An 18,127-nucleotide genomic window follows, 5' to 3' on the forward strand; every position below is an offset into this window, starting at 1 on the left:
AACAGCTCACATGGCTTGCAATGCTGTTATAGTTGACGAATGTCCTTGAATTTTAAATAACAAAGCAGACTGCTCTGCATTACAGGAGCCTCATTAGCTACACACAATGGCATTGTGAGGGGGATTGTTGAGGACTGTGTCAAGGACTGTCTAGAAAGGAACTATAATTTCACTGTCTCAAGTACTTTTGTAATTCCCTTCACAGTAATATCTGAGCACCACAAAGCCATTACCTCTGTTTATTTGTCTTCAGAACTTCCTTGGAATAAATGAGAAAGACAGGAAGTGAAGTAGAACATGATTGATCTAAATTTACTCATGTGCTCAGAAGTACCTTTGGAGATCTGAGATGATGTACTTCACGCAAGGTCGCACTGAAGGCCTTTGGTAAATCAAGAAACTGAAGCTGGGTAGCACGACCCCACCTTTGCCTTCTAGTAGTCACTCATCTCTCTGAAATAAAAACTACCATATAACAAAGATTCAAATAACAGTCCAGGTGCAAAAAGAAAAAAGAGGAAAAGTTGCAACAATGGATTTATACAGAAACAAGGGATCACATAGGCTTTCTACCTCAACTGCTCCTTCAAATTGTGTCTATAGTCTACGTGGGACAACTTACATGAAGAGAATATACTACACACCCGCTGAAGTCCATATGAGAAACTTCCGTTGTCATAACAGAGACTTTATTGGGACACATAAAGTAAATATATTTAGCTTTAACACAAAAAAAAGTAAACCCCCCTACCTTTAAATCCATCAAATATAATGCCTCCGATTTAAATATAGCCAACACATCAGAAATATGTAGTAAGCTATTTGCAAAAGCACCATGCCTTCAGACCTAGGCTATTATGGATCTCGTCCAGGTGTCATACAAGAGGATAAAAAATTCCTAATAACTTGAATGACACAATAGGAATCCTAAAATTTGCAAAGGCTCAATCTAGACTGCAGTCAAATATTTAAAACGCATATCTTTGGGGTGATGACAGAGGGTACAACTAAGCATAGGATCTAGACCTCAATGCTGTTCATTGGAACTAGCCTGCAACGAGCTTCAACACATTTTCACAAAAAAAACCCTGGGCTGGTCTGTGGAGGAATGGAACAGCACATAAACAGATGAATAAGGGTTCTATTATACAGAGATATATGTTCCACCTATGCTATTTCATACTGCCACTGCTATTTCTCTCCCTGTATTGCATATTTATTCTACACATATACGAATACCACAACTCATAAAATATTTGAATGTAAATAGACTTATAGTAAGACAAGAAGGGTACTGTATCTGCATCAAATGTTGTTTATATATTTACATTCTGTTTGGAAAAGCCATTAGCACACACCAGTCTAAATTATTTCAGGCAATCTCTCTCTGAGTCATGAACATTAAAAACTTATTAGTATGTATTAGAACCATAATGCAAAGTTTGCCTATCTGCATAGCCTTTAAAAAATGTTTTATTCTGTGCTCTTTTATAGGAAATTTACTTCAATTTGCTTCCTAATGCAGTGCTTGCAGTCTCATTCATTTTAAATGTCAGTTTATTTGAATAAATGATAAGGGAGGAATGGAAATTAACTTAAATGGGTCTATCAAAAGATCATGTTAGAGTTCTTGGTCTCTTCTTGTCTTACTATTATGGCTATTAAATGTTGTTTTGAAAAGAACGTGAATGTGCTCAGTTGTTCAGAAAACACCCCTTTTAGGCACAGGGCTCTTTCCCTATGCAGCTAGAAGTACCCCATGGAAACAGCTATCTCACAAGAGGATTTTGTCCTTTGTTGGGCCTGCTGCTGTGGCCCTGGGAAGCCAATCAGCCTCAGTATCCTGAACCATACAATATAAATTTAAGTACCTTGAAAAGCACTTTTCAGTTCCACAAATGAAAAATTACCACATCAGAATGAACATCAGTATTTGTCAATCCTTCACATGAATAGACCTGTCTGAAAGATCCTTACTTTTTACTGGCATCGTTTTGAGAGTGGGCTGCCGAAGATGTAACAATGGGATCCTACTGTTCAAGATTTAGGCTACAAAGGGCTTGATGCTGGAAAGCATAACATTGTTCTTCATAAAACACTGGAGTTAATTATTTAAAAAGAACAATAATTACAGTGGTACAATCTGTTTCCATTGATTTAAACAACCTCCCATCAAAGGAAATTTCATGTAGCAGTTCCCATGAAGCACTGTACCCCTTTTCTAGACATATAAGCCATAAGCACCAAATACAGCTTATAAACAGCAGTAGTAGGGTTAAAGGATTCCTGCCTAGTTCCTTGCAGGCAAGCTTTGATTCATCCTACTGAGTATCTGAGTAATAGCAGCAACACATATTAATAATGTATGTGTTTGCAATCCTATTTTAACTCCTACTCCTAACAATATGCGTTTGTCTCCTGTTTAGCATTTGACTTATGCCCAAAATGCTTATGTTTATTTTTGTCCTGAAAAATTAGAGGGCGTTTTGTTTTTATTAATTCCATTTAGACTTTGCTCGTTCAGAAACACAATCTGACAAAAGAGTTCTGTACATCTGTACCATGCTCATCTTTTAGCTCTCCAGACTCAGTGTTTGACAGCTGGATCATTCTTACCCAGAGAAACACTCTGAAAATGCAGACGCTGTCTGGCGCCAGGTGCACTGTGGTTACTGAATCCCAGAGTCACTGAGATGGCATGCAGGACGTTCAATTAGTCTAATGTGATCTCTTGCTGTTCTTGAATTCCAGTCGGAAAAGCCTAGCAGGCTTGTTTGAGCAATCCTCACACACTTCTTTCTTACTTAAATTCTTTCTTTTACCTAGTCTTTGAAATAAGCTGGAAAAATCCATCACATCCAATTATTAACAATTAAGAATATAGCCATGAACTTCAGGCTTAGGGCCTGTATTTTAAAAAGGGCATTTCTAGTCTAAATATTTCTTAAATTAATTACAATGCAGGATAGTAGACCACATCACCAGCAGTTGATTGGGTGTTTTGTTCTTTTCATCTCACTGATACTGTAGCAATATATTTATTCATAGCAAACACCAAAAACTGTTTGTCCAGCAAGGGCCAACCAGTTCTTAATTGAAGCCACTGTGCTTTCAGGTTCATCAGATGCTTAAAATTCAGCTTTCTAAGGAGAAACTTCAAGTAATTTATGTCCCACTGAATGATTCCTTATTCTGCATATCACAAAAAAAAAAAAAATGCAGCGTACCTTAATAGATAGCCTTTATGAGTATATTCCAAAAAAGAACATGCTTCTGTGAAATAAACATTAGAATTTATGCAGATAGAAAGCTCAAATGTTAGAGAAGTTTGAGGTACCTCTGCCATCTCTACTTAGGAGTGCAGCACACTCAACATCAGTTTCTCAGGCAAAAAAAAAAAAAGTTGCTCATCTTTACTGGTGTAAAATTCAGTAGAGTAGCTTGCCAAGTGGTGATGTCTTGGGCATCTTCAGAGGTCAGCTATCTGCAAAAGTATACATCGTTCCAGACCAAGTTAACGATGGTACAAGAGCGCGCCAGGTTCTCACCCTGATCTCATACTGCTTACTTCTGGAATCATTTCCACAAAACCAGTGTTTCACACAAGATCAGAATTAGGAGCTCCATTCTTACAAGGAGAAAGAGTAATGAAGTTGCCAGATTTTAAATGGAAACTATAATTGATGTTAATACATAGAGAAATTACTGACTTCCAAAAAATGCTTCTACAAAGCAAAGGCTGATATTTCATTAAAGGGACCTTTCTTTACATGGTAGCTCTTGCTCCACAGACTTCAGTGTTCCTGTTGATTAATATTGATACAGCTACAGCCAGGGGAAGAGACAACAGAAAACTCTCTCCTCCTGGAGTGCATGTGGCAAAGCCAAAGGGTAATTTGGACCACAGAACTTTTGCCAACAGATTATTTCCTTCTGTCATAAATAAACTCTTTATTTGCTTCCCTTTGCTTAAAGAAAACAAAAACTGATGAAATAAAAATAAATTCCAACTTCTGTTGTTTTTGGCATGTCTATGAACTTGGAAATATTCAGTTGGTAACCCAGGAGACAGACAGCAGACATCTGTTAAATTCATGCAGTTGATAGAAGGCAAGTAGCGACAACGTATGGTTCTTACACAACCCCAAGAAACCACGCTCCAGACCTCTTCAGGGACCCCTTCAGTCCCCATGCACTTCAGGCCTGAAGTTACCACCAATTGCAGCACAAAGAACCAATGAAGCTGACTTTGGGATGCCAACAGTCAAAGATCTAATTTCACATGGGGACTGAATGGTCAGCAGAAGGCATAACGAAGGGCAAAAGCCCACACTCAAAAGGGTCATCGTTTAGTTCCTTGTTGCCAGAGATTTTCTTAGTTGATTGCTTTGTTAAGATGACAAATTTGTTTTGAAAAATGCTGATTTGTTTCTTTCAGGTTTTTAATAGGAACAGGCATTTCATTTGAGAAAGAGAGACTGTGGAGTGTATGTAAAAGTCTGGAAAAATCAGCTTTTGCCCTAAGAATGGTTAATCCTATGCAGCTGTTCTCCTGGACTATTTTCAAGTGTGTTCAATAAGCCTTTAAGATTTGTTACAAAGTGGTGACAGAATTATTTTGCTTCACTGACTTTGCATTTACATGAACTGTGAAAGCCTAAAGTTTGAGAGAAGATAGCTTGGACTGATTTGGATGATTAATAGGTAAAAAAGGTTTAAATAGAGAGCACCACCAGCATTACAAGACACTAAACATCACCATTCTGTTATGTGCTTATCTCTGTTAGTTTGTCCTGCTACAGGAAGCTTATTTTCCAATGTCTGCTGCATACTGACCATTGGCTTCAGGTCCTGTGCACTTGCGTTCTCAGAGGTACAAAACTGGGCATTTTTGATAGATGTTCATGACCCGTGAGAGAAGAAAAAAGGTTCAATTAATTCATTTTCTTGTTATTTTCTTGATATCACAATCCTTTTCAGCTTAGTTTAAAGCTATCTTCCTGATTTTCAGTCACGTTTCTCCTAAAACAATTTCTAGACGTCTTCAATTAATTTATCATACTTGCTTCAGCTGTTTCCTTCCGCTAAGCTAGGCCTTTATTCAAGAAACCAATTAATTGACTTCAAATTTAAACCTGCTCTTAAGCTTTGTGGAAATCAATACGTCATGGAAGTAACATTAACAGTCCTAATTCAGAAATGGACACAAACCCTTGTTTAAACTCTTTCCTCACTAGAGATGTCTTCCTGCATCAGTACTTCCATGTTACGGTGTGACCTTTTCAAGAGCATTCAAGTAATTTAGCAGACTAAGTGCTGTTCACTTGCATGTTAGCATTTCTGAAAAACGATGCTGTTGCTGAATAAGGCTGGATTTGGAGATGGTTTTGAAAAGCTTTTGCTGAATTGCAGTCTTATTCAGTCCATTTATTTCAGCATAGAAATATGTAGTCCAAGCTTCTTATTTAATTCCAGCTCTCACATTTCTGTTGGTAACCACCATAAGCCATCTGCTTCCACCTGCTTTGTTCCCTCCTTCCAAAAGATAAACCTTCAGTTTATCTCTGAAGAATATTGTCTAGTGAAGGATAAAATAAGAAGTATTTCTTTTAAATATTTATTTAATTTGTTGTCTTGGGACTCGGTTTCATCCTAACTGCTGAACATAATAGCCTCCCACTGATGATACCCTTCCTGTTGTGAAACAGCCAGCACCGCCTGGCAGCAGCCCACAGCAGTTTGAACCAGCGCACACCACTTCGAAGTGCTGCCTCCTCTGGTCTGTACCAGTATAATGCAATACACAATCCTTTTTTCTTGACCTTTCAGCTCCCTTTCTGCTCACGACCCTGTAAATAAGGCTAATAACATCCAATTTTTCTAGAACAAGCTGCACTCTCTTCCAGGTCAGTGTCTGTGGTCACTGTTGTTCTTCACATCCATCACCTTTACTATCCTTTCCCAGACATTTCTCTCCTTTTAGAAAGGAGAGAAATTTACCTTAATTTTGTATTGCTTTCTTTGCCTCAGATGCTTCCAGCTGGCAGGACACGGGCAGAAAGTTACCTTCTGGTTTCACCACTAGCAGTTTATTGAGCCTTTCACATTCCTACCCCGAAAACTCCGTCAGTGAAATGCAGCCAGTAAAGGACATGTAGTGAGAAGGAAGCATTCAAACTGCCCCTTTAGCTCTGGAGAGAACATTTTTGACATTCCTGCATGTTTCCTCATAAAGAAATTAAACTTCCTCATCTCCAAGCATCTATAAACTTTCCCAATTGAAAAATACTGGCAAAATTTAGATCCTGGCACAAATTCACTGGTGACTACATATCCTGCATGCCCTGCTCTTGTGCCAGTCTGAGGAGTCTCCTGCACTTACAATTGCTTACTTTCACGGGCATCCTTAATTGCAGGAACATTTTATAACAACATATGTTTGATATCCAACTTATCTACCTAATAATTTATGTGCAGGAAGATGCCACTACTATCCAGTCAGAGATTGGAAAATTATTTCATGAGATGCAAATAACCAAAGAACAGGAATACTAATGAAAACATGCAGCTGTCTCAGTAAGTTTAGAGCTTGAAAAAGAATCACAGAACAGTACTAGAGAACACACAAGTATGTTCAACTCAAAACCTGATCCCAGAGTCGTAATGATCTCTTCACTTGTTCCCAGAAAAGGATGTACAGTGCCTCATCTGCAATTTTTCCCTTAAACATGAATTGCTACGTCTGTTTTGCAGCATCTTGTGAAAGAGTCCACTACCTACCAAACACTCATGGCAGATGAAATGGTTCTGGGAAACAAAAAGGAGCAAAATTTTCCAGACGGTTACTTGATCAAAACCTTTTGCCATTTTGTAGTGCATTCATAAAAAAAATTTAAACTGTTAAAAAAAACCATTAAATTTGGTAAAAAAATATTTTCTGCAAAATATTACTTTGCATTCAAATGTATTCAATTCTCCAAATGTAATCAGAATACATTTAAATTTTAATATATCACAATTTTAAATTACATTACTAAATTTTTGGACATGAAAAATGTTTCATTTCCCCTCCCTAATACCTTTCGTTTTCATTTCACTGGAATGACTTCTGGCTAGGATGAGCTGCCCTCTGAGATCTTTCTTTACTGGCCTTTGGAGACATCCATCACCTAAGTTAGACAAGATCTCAAGGCGCATATACATTGGCAGGAAGAGAATTTAAAAAAGTGAAGCAACACTTCTTGCTCTTAGAAGATACTCATTTCTCTAAATGGGAATGCAATCTTGTTTGTCTACGGCAGAACAGCAAGTTCTTGGCACGAGATTCAATTGCATTCCTTGAAAACTTTGTGGTTAAACAAGATTTCTTCTGGCAATGTAGCAAGGCTTACTCGGAACAATGAGACTTAGTTCTAGTGTGATCCCACCGTGAAAAAAGAACTCCCAAAACAAAGAGCTGACCATTTGGGATAGTGATTTTTCAGCTATCAGAAACTAGACTCTCCAGATGACACAACATTCCTGACCACTGAGTGGCAGTGTAAGGAAAACAAAAATAAACATAGTGAAAATGCATGTGGCCTTTCCAATCCGTGTCCTCACAGAAACTACCTGACCATTCAAACAAAATATCCCCATTAGGAGACAGATATGTTATCAGAGAACGCTCGTTGATGCACCATACTGTGTCCTGGAGGTTTTAGCTGTTCACACTATTTCATTTCACCAGATACGAAGCATTTAGTAAGGATTCCGAGCATAAGAGAGGATTACAAAATCCTCATGATTCTTTAAGAGACTTCAGAGAAAGGTTGTGGTTTTCTGTTAGATTATATATGACTTTGCCTTAACAGCAGAAGCACTATAAATCAGTTTGTCAGTAAGATAGATATTGTTAAAACAAACCAACACTTCCCAAACCACTGCATTCAATATCAAGTGAATGTTCAGAAAAAAAAATAGAAAGAAAAAAATAAAACCTTCCTCAAGAAGGGCCTGGAGTCGAGGGCAATGTAATGTATTCTTGCTCTAGCAAGAATAATTGGCTAAAACAGTAACCTTGAGTTTCTTTCCAATATCACTGTGGGGGAAAAAAAAAAACCAAAATACAAACCAATTCAAAACAATGAGCTTTCTAAAACAGAGAACTTATAAATGTCTGAAACGGAGCAAGCTTCAAGTAAAAAAAAAACCCTAAAAAAACCCAAAACTTCAACCAAGCTAATACGTAAGTGAGTACTTGCATTGAGATTGACTTATGAGAGCCTAAAAAAGACATAATGGTCTACCATTCATAACCTAGGAACAGCTGTCTACTTTCCTTTCAAGGTCAACAGAAGGCAGAAAGAAAACAAAACCAAACTGGGATGAAATAGTAGTGTTACCGAAAGGATGTGACACTCAGTCTTCTGATTCCTCAGCTAGAACACTTCCCTCTGCTAATACTCTGCTGTTTTGAAGAATATGGAATAAGGAGCAAAAGAGGGAAACTTTAAAAATTTCATATTAAAACTGAGAAAATATTTCTTATTTGCAAAGAGCTAATTCGGATAAAAGAAATAAAATGGGAAAGTGAGCATGGAGAAAGGTTATAACAGATGGTGGGGTGCAATAGTCCACAGGCTAGAAAGATGAAAGCAACACAGAAGTCTTTTTCAAGATAGACTGTATCTGCACAAAAGATGAATGCTTCCTCTCTTTACGCTGCTTCTTAAGATGTGGTTTCATCTTCAACTTAAACCCATCTGAGCCCACACCCATGTCTGTATGCTCCTGCCTGTTTTTTGTGTCACCACCACCAATTATTGGTATGTGGCAAGTTGAAAAAACTTGCTGAGACAGCGGAAAGTTCACTTATTTATTCCTTTTCAGCTGCCTGCACGGTCACAAGACTGCTATTGCCAACACAGGGAAGGCAGCGCACCATCATTTCTGTGGATGAGTGGAAAAGGTTGGATTGCCCTTTTCAGCAGCAGCTACAGGCTCTTAGGGTGGTTTATGACTGTAAACCGAGGAAAGAAACACCACAGAATAACATTTTCCTAATCTTCCCTGTTACTCTGAATTATGAGCATCATGAAATATCCAGTTAGAATCTGAGCAATGAAGCACACCACAACCTACCTTGTATCAGGAGGTACTTTTCCAAGAGAGATAGCTCAGTGCATTCACAAACTGTCTGTGCAAAACATACACATAGGTGCTGAATTTCACTCTTTGGAGTTAATTAAGCAACAGATGTAACAGGACATGAATCATGATTTAGTAATTGATGAATAGGGTATCGTAAAACATGAGGCCAAATACAGAATATTGATGCAATTAGGCAAAAGTTAATAACACACAATTATCATACGATGGCCTTGAGTGAAATTGGAAAAGGACGCAGCAGGAAAAAAAAAAAAATAAGAAAACCGCAAGTATTTGTCAATCTGCCCAAGTGGGCTGTGCACCAACACTGGCTGTCCCCCCTCTCTAGCAACTGATGAGCTCATGGCCTCTTGCCATGAGTATAATCTCATCACACTAAAATGGATCAATTTGAATAAGCTTTGAAGTATTTAACAGCAATTCATTAGTTCACTGAGCAAAAAACGTCTGAAGATGCCGTTGGCCACAATCCCAGTTGAATACTGAATTTATATGCATACCTATGGTCACCATCAGAAAAACACAACAATAACATGAAGTATATTAAAACAATTGCCCCATTTCCCACTTCCCTACAATGCAATCAAGGTCATAAGATATTAAGCAGAGACATTAAATACAGCTGTAGGAAAAGCCTGAACAGGGGCTTCCAGAATGGCTTTTGAGACTCCCCTTTCATTTCAACTTCAATTCAACAAGTGTTACCAACATATAAAGGACAAATTATATCCAAAAGCTAAAGCTATTTATGGTGCTCGAGCCATTGCTCAGCCAAGTCCTTCCCGTGGTTCAGGGCATACATCAAACCCATACAGTTACTCAGGGAGGCCACATGTCACCAAGCACATTCTGGGGGCATCTGTGTCCCCCGCTCAGCCTTTCAGGTACGGGGAGAGGCCTCTTACCTCACAGGCACCACCACTGCCTCCCCTGAGGAGCCGAGTTCCACCTCAGGAGTATCTGCTGTGCCCCTTCACTGGGAAAATATTTCTCTTCTTCACCTTAAAAGCCACATTCTCCTCCCTGGCCTGTGCGTTACACTTGTGCGGCTCCTCTGGTGCCATTGGGCACTTCAGGGGGGCTCCCCCAGCTGGGGGTCATCTTCGGAAACATTCAAACCAGCTTCTTTCCTTTCCCACCACCACCCGGGCTGCCTTCCTGAGACACAGACACAGCTGAACCCAATCTCGCCCTTCCTTTCATCCAGCCTTTCACCTCCAGTAGCTTTCCCTTCTCTGGGAAAAAATCCTCCACCCCTCAAGCAAGCACAAAGCACACCTGAGCCCACAAACGTGATTCCCCTTGCGTCCCCCACCGTTCTCAAACCAGCTGGCCCTGTAGGGAAGTGCTAAGTGTCCCGGCCATGATGCACATGAAGCCAGACAGGCTGTGCCAGCAGCTGCAGCGCTGCTGAGGTGGGGGATGCCCACGTACCTCCCTTCAGCAAATTTGAGTATCTACATCTACGCACTCCATTGAGTACCTACACTGCATCTATGCAGCCCGCTTTCCCATTGCTGCAGCGCTAAACTCCGTTGTGATTTGCTTACTTCCCCAGAGCCTCCCCTGCTCTGCTCTCTTCAAAGATGAAGTTATTTGTTCAGAAGTTTCCAGGCATGGCTTTCCTCAGACAGGGCCTGGGTGCCCGCACATCAGAGGTGGCTCCAAGCAGGCAGGAGGCAAGAAGCCACATCACCCCACACCGCTGCCCCAGCCTGACTTCTCATCGTTTCAGACATTTCCAACGGAAAGACCCACAAAGACACGGCTGCTGTACAGTTTGACCTTGGCCGGTCTGTTCCACTCCACATTACAGCTAGAGAATAATACTTAACTCTGTACTATGTAGCCTCAAAATATACCCAAAGAGAAAAAGGCACAGCTCGCGATTGTGACTGGGAGTTACCAGTATAACAGCCCTGTGAATAAGGCAACAGATAAGCTAAACAGACCGAGAATCAAGCTTGTATCAGGCCCTCACGGGACTTCACTCGGAGCCCTCTCAGCAGCTGCGGTTGCCCTTGCCATAGAAGGGCCAGGAGGGGAACAGCCTCCCTTGCTCGGGGAGGACAGCTGAACACCACCGCCGGGGAGCAAACCAGGGGCTGGTCCTGCTCTCTGTAACTGCACCACAGGGAAATGGCACAAAACTGCCACTCTTTGGCCTAGAAATGAAGGGAGCGCAGGCCGAATAAGAATGCATTTTGTAAGCTTTAAAACAAGTGCAGTTTTCACGTTTTCTGGAACTACAGAACGTTGCTATATGGCATGGAGGCAGAACCCCAAAATTCAACAGAGCTGACGCTCCCTACACTGATGGGCTGGTGCCGAGGTAGCTGAAGGCTTTACCTCACGACCTGCCACACTACAGTGATCTTTTGGTATCATCAACTGAAAGAAACAAAATACCAAACACAGAACTAAGCAGAGATCTCAGAGGTACTTTTTCAGCTTATCCCCAGAGATCTGAAGGACAGTTTCTTTAAGAGGCAGTAAGGATAATGATGGCTTTTGTTTGGTTTTGTGCTTCCTGATCTGTTTCAAACAGTGGTTACATCTGACTGGAAACAAATTAAATCATAACACAAAACTGCTGATACAGAAGGACAGGGAGCACCCAGGATCTTTCAGAGGGAAGCTTCGCTTGTAGCTGCTGTGGAGAGGCGTACAGTCACAATCCCACCTTGGTCTCCTCTGGCCTCCCACTGTGGCATGCAGGAATGAGTGCTCACCAAGGAGACTGCGGCCAGCTGGTATGCAGCGATTCACAGAGCATTGCTCCCCAAGCCATCCCTCATCGCCTGTGCTGAGCCAACCTTCATCTGGCCAAAATTATTTTCAATTTGTGTTTCTAACAAAGCATCGAGTAACCCTGCCAAGGTGCTAAACCACATAAACTTCCTCCCTGAACAGATACATGTGAGGCTGCCAAGCTGCAAGAACTAGGCCTCTCCAGAGAACCTGCGTGCACAGAAATCAGTTGTAGCATCCTACCAGTAAACTCATACAGTATCTGGATACAATATCCTTACTATAAATCCATTAGCGTGGTAGGATCAGCCACTGTTGGAACAAGAAACCGAGCTTAACACAAGTTAGCCCAGCATTGCTTTGTGACCTCCAGTACCTCATTATTATGTTCACCAGCCACCCTTTTATCAATTAATTACTTTGGGGGCATCAGAGGTTCTTACACCTTTAGAAAACCTATTTTCAACTACTAATTTGTTAGAAATTGTCTGTGTATTAACACCTCCAAGTGCAGGAGTGGCCAGGTACAAAACAGTCCGTGGCAGAATTAGTAAGTGAACTCGCTTTATTTAGCAAGCAATTAGGTTTTCTGTATGACATGCATTGCAGGAACTGCTCTTCAGCATTCTGTCTTTTGAGGCAATCACTTGTAAAGCATTAACTCTTTACAATCATCCTTCCAACCTGCACACATTCTGCAGATTTGATAATATAAGAAATGAGAAAGATGGGTCAAAATTAGAGTTCTAACATTAGCTTTCTATAATCAATGTAGTAGTAAGAAAACACACACCAATAGCAATAAATCACCTCCGTGCTTTGCTTGTTCAGTAGAGACAGAGTAAATATATGGCATAGAGACCTGGGGAGAGCCACAGGTGGCCAACAGCAGCTTCACTTGCCTAGAATTTCTTGAGTTAGGAACCACTGACAGCCAAAAATCTGGTTTGAGTTTGACAGGAACTCAGAAATGTGCGCTGGAGCTGTGTTTCCCATGCATTGCTTAGCAAGTCCCATTAAGAGTGAAATTGGACTTTTATCCAATTTGGCCTGCCGAGAAATGTAGGTTTTGTGATTTGAAGAACCCCCTTCTGTAATTTATGAATTCAGGTTTATTTGCATTCTCCTTACCATTCCACACCTCTTCTGCTAACAGAGGGAGTAGCACTTCCAGATAAGCCTGAAGACATCAGTTTTGTACAGCTTTCTTGCAGAAAAGAATTAGAGCGAAGGATTTTCTCCAGAACAGAAGAAAACAAATCAGGTGATATAACCTATAAATTCCAGAAACTGATAGCATAAGAGAGGAACCAAGAAACCCTACTTATGTGCCAGAAGCCATAGCTTCTGACTAAAAGCTAAGATGTTGGATAAAGAAAGGTGAAAATAAATTACGCAATTTGAAATAGAAGCTTTGATATGGTAATGTCAGGGGATCCTAAGCACTCTGCGTAAACTAATTAAAAAAATACACTACACATAGTTGATGATGGGAAGGAAAACAGGGCCTGGAAATACACTTAAGTTTCCATTCATTTTAATGTCTCTATACTTCTTTTGTGCTACTCAAAGTGATGAGTAACTTTTTATAAACCCTTGCTAAACTCTGCTTTCAGTGTTGCATATTCTAGTGAACGACAATGAAGCTAGAAGTACCTCCCAGACGAACTTCTGAAACAGGCTCTGGAGACTTCATGAGAGATTGCTTCTAGACAGGCAGAGGGCTCCCATATCCATTACAGACTCACAGACAGAGCTTTCAGCCAAGAAACACAGGCACAGGTTGATGGTGCTAGCTTATGCAGGTCAAAGGGTGCCAAGGCTTCAGAATGCTTTAGCAGGAATAAGACTGATTCTGATGTAGAAAAGTGCCTTCAACTGTTTTTTAACCTTTGGGCAAACCAGGGAACTGTGTGCCAAGCAAACTGGAAGTGTTTGCATGGGATGGTAGGCAGAATAGAAAATAAAACTATGGCACTCAAAGTGTAAATTCACTATTAGCCTTCTAACTGATAAAACCAGAAAAGGAACAATTCTGCTTTTTCCTCCTCTCGCCTGTATTTAAAACAGACCTTTGGAAATCTTTTTTCTTCTTTTTACTCCATTAAAGAAATTCATAGCAAGCTCCTACCATGTTTTTCCATGAGAGCAGAGTATATGTAGTCCCAGGAAAACACTCAAGAGAGAGTTCTGTGCCGAGTAGAGAATTGAAATTCCCAGAACTCATTTGTCTTTGTTTTCTTTAAACAGGAAAATCATGAAAGGGAAAGATCTTGATTAAATATATGACATCTGCTCTTTTTAGTTATTTTCTATGCAGCAGTGATGGTGTGAATGTAGGCATGATTACCGCAGGATATAAACAGGAGTGACATTACAAAGATAATATCTTTAATGAGACTAATGCTATACTCTAAAAAGTAGACCTGCTTTCAGGATACACAGGCTGAAGCTTTGATCCTCAAAGCAAAATACAACTTTAAACTAGTGATACAAGTTTAATTTATGCAAGCTAATCAATCACATCATCAAAGTAGTTTGTACCCACAAGTACGGAGGGGGAAGAATATTGAAAAGAAGAAACTCAGTTAAGTTATTAGTACTTCTTACAGAGGGGAGAGGCACGTTTGTCAGAAAACAGAGCAATTGCTGGTGGTTCAGGAACGAAAAATTATAATAGAGCACAGAACCAAAACATTTATTGCCTCTAAAGTTTCTGTGTAGCAGAAGAAGTTTAAACAGTTCTTAATCCAAATTTAACCTTCAAAACTGACATTTGTGTTTCAGTGGAGTGAAAGAATTTGTGTCTAAAAATGTGTCTTCTGCATTTCAATCAGTTGGTCTCATAAAAGACAACATTTGTCCCTCTGTATTCCTTAATTACAACAACAAAAACATATAGGTTCTCTAATCACAATAGGAGTATTTTTATATATCTACAAGTAAATTCTGAAACCAGAAAGCATGCAAAACTATAAGGCCTTAATTAAAAATCAAAGAAATAAATACAGGGCACGATCTAATGTGTTCTCCCTTTTTACAAGTCAAAAAGTTCACTTATCCAAAAGGCTAGTATTTCAAAATTATTAGGAACACCTCCTTATTCTTAATGAGATGAACGTGTTCCGATGAGAAAAGTTTAGGAGGAAGTTTCCGAACTTCAACTTGTTTATTTTATTTTTATGTCAGAGTCATCATTGATAGTGAAGTTCTGCATAACATTCCTTAGTTGGGGAGAGTTAAAAGATGAATTAAAGTGTGGAGTTTTAAACCTCAACAATAAGCAGCTCTATTATTGAAATTCATATTTATTCCAATCTTCTGAAATACTCCTGTGATAGCTCAAAAGAACGTTGATGTAAAACAAATTCTTACTTGAAATACTGCTGATTCTTCTGAGAAGACAAATTAAACTAAGCTCTCCAAAAGTTAAGGCACCCACAGTGATTTTCCCTGAGTGAGGTCCCAGTAGAAGGGCCAATAACAGGCAAGCAAGAAGCACAAGATGAAAGGCATGCTAGCTGCAGACTGTAAACTAGCACTGGTCTCTTGTGTATTTGCGTACATGTGCAGAATGAGGCCATTGAGGGGCACTGGACTTAAGTGGACAGTTATTAAATTAAAAACAAATGAGGTCAGTTCAACAGAAAGCCACTAACGTGACATATGTTTCACCACGCTTTTGAGTAGGCTCTTGGGGTCATGAACAGTTAAACTCAGGAGTAAATATGCTCTCCCTGATCAGGATGGTGAGGGAAGGAATGAGTTAGTTCAGACTAGCAATGAGCCTGCTGCTACATAACAATGGTCATGGAAAGAGAAGTCCTTGTTCTACTGTGCCAGCCACAAATAAACTAACATGGTTGTAGCTATTTGGTACCAGTGACCAGTGCAAGTGGAGATGTTCTCCACAATATGAATCTGCATTACAGCAGCACCACAGAAGTAATTAGAGCTATAAAACAACAGTCCTACAATGGAATTAGAACCTACAAAGAAACTAGGTATAAAATAGGGAAGAAAAATGACTGCTATTTTGGATGTACACAAGGAAATAATGAAAAAACCCAACCAAACCCATAACAGCAAATCATCAAGCTGATCGAGTTTCTGGCTCAACCCCAATTTCAACTTGGATCTTCTGGAGGCCACGGTAATACTTAAAACATCCTTTCCTTTTTGAGATGGCTTTTTCCAATGGAGGTTTATTTATTTATAGATGTAGGATTTGGGAAATATTTTAATAGCAGCAGCACCTCATGCCAGGCTATGTTTACCCAGGCAGTTTCATTTGTGGGGGAGTTTGGTTTTTGTTTGTTCCATCTCCAGAGAAGCCCTGACAGAATACTAATTAGCTCAGGAGGATCCATAACCCATGAATTCCCAAGAATGATGTGCAGTTAAAATTTATCAATAAATAAGGTAAAACTCCAGTCCCCAAGATAATGCTTCAGGCATTTTTACTATGCCCGAGAAGTCACTTCCAAATGAATATATTGACATTCTGGCCCCGTGCCTTAGAGCTGTTCACACTTTGCTACACAACAAGCAATACACTTGTCAAACTGATTTTCTTAGTGAAGAGAAAAAAAGGCTGAAGCATTCTGCCATTAAAAACCTGCATCAGTTTCCCAGGCACGTGTGCAGCACTTATTTCTGTCTCTGTTAATAAAGTCTTCAATGTAATATGAACATTCTATTCATTAGAAGATTGCATTTTCAAGTGGAGCTTGCAAGTTGAATATCCCAATTTAACACCTTTTTTCTCTTTACGAAACAAATAAATATGGAGGAAACTGATCCAGGCACCACTCAACAGATGCTGACCTCAACTAAGTGCCTTTGTAGAGACGGCTTGTGACTGGTATCTGAAAGGCAGTAGAACTCATTGTACATGAGGACTGTCAGAAACATCAGCTCATGTCTGTGCTTTGTCCTCTGTTCCTTAGCAGTCTGAAGACACCTGCCTTTGGTGCTGTAGCCTGCAAAAGCCAGAGAAACAATACATTAAAACCCAAGACCATAGCTGTCTCAGCTCAAGGACCCCCTAACATGTTAAAGTTCTTACAAATATAACAACTCTACTTGTATACCTGCTGTCACCTGGAGAGATTAGGGGCTGTCTATGCCACACATTTTCACAGCTACAAAAATGAAACTGGAAGTATCTGATCCTGACACCTGTTTTAAACAGGATTTTCAGACCTTTTTAAGCTCAGCTATTTATTAATCGCTTCTGATATGCTGATACTGCTGTCTCACTGCTGCTTGGCACAGCAAACGGCCCCATAATAAGCTCGCTTCTGCCAGGCTTCTCCCTGGCTGGTATGGAAATTTGGGTATCCTCAGATGTTACTGCAGTCAAAGCAGTAATGACAGCGCAGCTATTCTCTTTGCCTAGAACCTAACCTTTAAGTTCCAACAGGACAATATCTGGTACAGGGTGCTACTTGATACAACTGCAGAGCCCTGAGCCCTTCAGAAGCTTTGAAAGCACATGCAGTCAGCAGTAGAGCTTTGGGATGTTAAGGCTGTGCAACAGCAGTTTTAGTGGGGAAAAAGATCCTATTGCTTAAACTTTGAGCATCAACACCAAGCACCTGGTGGTAGTGGAAGCATGAATGACTTTTCTTTTTTTCTTTCCCCCTGAATTTACTTGTACTTCACAATGGGGCTGAAAAAAAAGGAAAAGGTAAACACATAGGGAATTGCTGTTCTTTAGCGCTCTGGTCCTTTAATGTCTGCCCCCACCACAGCACATTCTAATTTGCTTTAATATACCTTGGGTGTTCTGCTTTGTAGCAGATGCTTTAAAGCATTTTTCTTTTAGACGCTGCCTGCAGAACACACTGAGTTCTTCCCCGAAGGAACAGCTGCAATCTCAAGAGACAAAAAAAGCAGGGGGAGGCACTCATGCTGATGTGTTGTATATTTTCCATGGCTCTGTATCTACACAGAACATTTCCCAAGGAGGAAGGACCTTTTCTGGGTGACTTTCTGAATCAGGGAAACAAAGGATTTCCACTCATGAGCACCAGACATTCTTTCTGAAATAAACAGGAATGGCTAAAGATCCTACATTCCTTAAGGTACACAGAATAAAAATCACTGTGAGATGTTAAAGGTTTATATGCTAAAAAGCTTTTGAAAATCATCAAGGAGCCAAAAAGTCTAGCTTCCCCTTTGAATATTGCTCTTAGCCTCGACTAGACGCATTTTTTTGTTC

The sequence above is a fragment of the Cuculus canorus genome, chromosome 9, assembly GCF_017976375.1.
Source record: "Cuculus canorus isolate bCucCan1 chromosome 9, bCucCan1.pri, whole genome shotgun sequence".
Lineage (NCBI taxonomy): Eukaryota > Metazoa > Chordata > Aves > Cuculiformes > Cuculidae > Cuculus > Cuculus canorus.